The 4112-nt window shown below is 35.6% G+C and overlaps 1 pseudogene; it reads left to right on the top strand.

Moving 5' to 3' along the window:
- The first annotated feature begins 3421 nt into the window (after window positions 1-3421).
- LOC110216395 (small ribosomal subunit protein uS8 pseudogene) lies at window positions 3422-3888 on the top strand (annotated as a pseudogene).
- Window positions 3889-4112: the final 224 nt, after the last annotated feature.

The following is a 4112-nucleotide window of genomic DNA, read 5'->3' as shown; positions in this document are numbered from 1 at the left end:
TGTTGTGAAAGGACAATAAGAACAAAAGGGAAAAACAAACCATGAGAAAGAAAAAAAAAATAGTAACAAAGAGTAAACAGTATGCTTCAATCTGCATTCAGACTCCATGGTTCTTTCTCTGGATGCAGTTAGCATTTTCCATCATAATTCTTTTGTAGTTGTCTTGGATCAGTGTATTACTGAGAAGAGCTAAATCTGTCAAAGTTGATCATAAGACAATGTTGCTGGTGCTGTGTACAATGTTCTCCTCATTCTGCTTACTTCACTCAGCATCAATTCATGCAAGTCTTTCCAGGTTTTTCTGAAATCTGCATGCTCATCATTTCTTATAGCATAATAGTGTTTCCTTACATTCAAATTCCACAACTTGTTCAGTCATTCCCCAATTGATGGGCATTCTCTTACTTACAAATTCTTTGCCAATATAAAAAGAGCTGCTATAAATTTTTTGCACATATGGGTCCTTTCCCCTTTTTCATGATGTTTTGGCACACAGACTTGGTAGTATTGCTGGGTCAAAGGATGCACACAGTTTTATAGCCCTTTGGGCATAGCTCCAAATTGTTCTCCAGGATGGTTAGATCAGTTCACAACTTCACCAGCAATACATTAGTGTTCCAATTTTCCCACATCTTATTCACCATTTATTATTTTCCTTTTCTGTCCTTTTAGCCAATCTGATAGATGTAAGGGGATGCCTCACAGCTGTTTTAATTTCCATTTCATTAATCAATAGTGATTTACAGCATTTTTCACATGATTATAGAAAGGTTTAATTTCTTCATCTGAAAAATGTCTGTTAATATCCTTTGACCATTTATCAACTGAGGAAAGACATATATTCTTATAAATTTGGCTAAATTATCTACATATTTGAGAACTGAGGCCTTCATCAGAAATATTGGCTATAAAATTGTTTCCCAGCTTTCTGCTTTCATTATAATCTTGGTTGTATAGCTTTGTTTGTGCAAAAAAATTTAATTTAATTTACTAAAAATTTTCCATTATGAATTTTATAATGTTCTCTATCTTTTGTTTGATCATAAATTCTTCCATTCTCCATAAATTTGCAGATAAACTCTTCTTTGTTCTCCCAATTTGTTTATGGTATCATCCCTTTATTTATTAACTAATTTAATTATTAACTAATTATTAGCTATTTATTAAGTTAGCTTTATTGATTTATTTATTAATTCAGTGTCCATCTGAGACAAATAGGAAATTCAACAACAGGGACCCCAAGGTCATTCTTAGGTTATCACTAACTTGGTGGTGATTCACTGTCAGTAGTTCCACTTATATTCTACTCAGTGACATGTTACAGAAAGGAAATGTTGATTAATCAGGAAAAAAAAGATTTAAAGTCATAGATTGAGGGGAGGCTTGCCATGATGACATTTTCAGAATTCACTGAAAAAGAGAACATAACATTTTTAAAACAAATTTTCCTGTTATCAAAGGAGATGGTATTGGATTTTCTTTCACAAAGGCAGATATAAGCAATAGTTAGAGACAAAATGTAACAAGAAAAATAAATGATTTCACACATACACACACACACACACACACACACACACACACACACACACATATATATACATATATTTCTAAGTGACTTAATGACCATTATATTGACTTAGAAATTCAAATTAATGACATTTCCAAATTATTTTCAAATATCTACAATATCCTAAGGGGTAGCATAACATGCCATATTTAAATATAGCCTAAGAATCAGCAAGACCTGGGCTTCAGTCTCATGTTTGACATAAACCGGCTTTATAAACTTGGGAAACATTTAACCAGTCAATGAATCTCAAAGAATTGTAGATTTGCAATATTAGAGGTATCTTCCTCATTGAAACCTCTCTGTATTAATGAAATCACAGATCCAGCACCATCTTTTTCTCTTCCCCAGCAATCAAACAAAAACCCAGAAATAACAGGAAAACTACTGCTGCTACCACTACCACTGCTATAACTACTGTTACTACTACTACTATTGTTGCTGCTGCTGCTACTACTACAACAACAACAACAATTACTACTACTAGTGTCACCAAAATCAATATTTATATAGCGCTTTAAGGTCTGAGAAGCATCATTGCACATATTCTTTGAAAAGGACATAAAAAACCAATCTGAATGTCCTTAGGTTTCTATGTACACATCTTTATCATTTGTATCATTTTTAAATACTCAGATGGCCCAAAATTTTTATTTTCCTTGTTCAATCTCTCAGACTCTTATCTATGCCCCTCCATTTCACTAACTACAGAGCAAACTCCTACTATTCTAGAGGCATTTCATCCTTTCTTTTTATATGATAAGAGTATCAGAGATTCACTCAAACCATCCAGATGTAATCCTTTATCTTCACTGCTCTACAACCCATTTTATTTTCCTATCATTGTATTTCCTATAACATTTTCCTATATTTCATAAAATATATTATTCCTGTTAAAGTTCCTCATTGTTTTAGTGTTGCACTCTAATCATATAAACGATTCATGTTGCCATTGCCCACCATATGATATCCATTCTGAATGCTTCATGCCCTGTTTTATTACATGTATCATTGCCATTAACAATACTTGTAATGTTAACACTAAATTTAGCCCTTTATTTCCAAGGGTTGTTTGGAGGTCATTAAAAGAAATCTTTGAATATGAAGTCAAGATGGTAGACTAGAGGGAACATTCCAGCTGAGCTCTCCTGTTCCGCTCCAAAAACCTTTAAAATAATGACTCAAATCAAATTATGGAGTGGCATAACCAATAAAATTCAGTATGAAACATTTTTAATAGCCAAGAATGACTTAAGAGAACTAAAGAAGAGGTATTTGACATTGGAGTGAGGGTTGGCCCCAAACAGAGTGTAGCAGGAGCACCAGCTATAAGTTTTTTTTGACTATAGCAATGACTATATGGAACAACAGCAGTAATAGCAGTTCTGGGAGCTTTTTCAGTCCAGATATAGTAAAGAGATTGGACAAATGATTAGAAAGAGACTATAGGAAATCCCTGTGAGGCCACTAGGCCCAACTTTGGTTGGTAAGTGAGTGGTAACACAATTGCCCATTTCCAAGTTCAACGTCCCAGCTCTAGGGCAGAGAGCAGTGTTTATTGTCAAAAGTAAGCAGGCATTCTAGTCACATTTCCAGGTTGGAGAGGGATCAGGGACCATGATTCTTGATAGTAGTTCAAGGGTGGAGAGTAGATTGTTAGTGCTTGTGGTCACAGGGGAGCAGGGGTCATTGTTAGGTAAGATCCATAAAGCAGATCAGGCGAGTGGTGTCCATACCTCTCCCAAGATCAGACTAACTAGGAAGGCACTGAAAACTTATAGACCCCAGAACTAGCTGTGAAAACAACAGTTTTGAAAAACCTTGCTCTTTCTGGTATCTTGCAGCGCTACCAACATGATGTGCATGAACACTCTGGCAGATGCTCTCAAAAGCATCAACACTGCAGAAAAGTGAGGAAAACCCCACATTCTCATTAGGCAATGCTCTAAAGTAATTGTCCAGTTGTTAACTGTGATGATGAAGCATGGTTACATTGGAGAATTTGAGATAATTGATGACAACTAAGCAGGAAAAATTGTTGTGAATCTCATGGGCAGATTAAACAAGTGTGGTGTAATCAGCCCCAGATTTGACGTTCAATTGAAAGATCTGGAAAAGTGGCAGAATAATCTGCTACCATCCCATCAATTTGGGTTCATTGTGCTTACAACCTCAGCTGGATCATGGACCATGAGGAAGCAAGACGAAAACACACAGGAGGAAAAATCCTAGGACTCTTTTTTGAAGGGTGTAAGACATACATACAAATAAAAATGCTCCCATGGACTGTGTTGCTTCCAGTCAGTGGTTCTAAACCTTGAAAATTTTAATAACATCGTACAGATGCTCATACCTTTGGTATACTGTACTAAGTGCCGAATGTTTATTGCTGACCCAATAGATCAGAATGGATTTGGTAAAGTGTTGCCTCACTGTTGGATTATAAGATTGAGCATTGCTCCAACCAGTGTCAACCTGAAGTGAACAAAAGTCTACTTGATACAACAGATCTCTCCACTGAGAAGGCCCTCAATCTTTTGTGTTA

This window comes from Phascolarctos cinereus, unplaced genomic scaffold, assembly GCF_003287225.1.
Source record: "Phascolarctos cinereus isolate Bilbo 61053 unplaced genomic scaffold, phaCin_HiC Scaffold_3;HRSCAF=262, whole genome shotgun sequence".
Lineage (NCBI taxonomy): Eukaryota > Metazoa > Chordata > Mammalia > Diprotodontia > Phascolarctidae > Phascolarctos > Phascolarctos cinereus.
The sequence above is the reverse complement of the archived record's forward strand: the minus strand, read 5'-3'. Positions and strand labels throughout refer to the sequence as shown.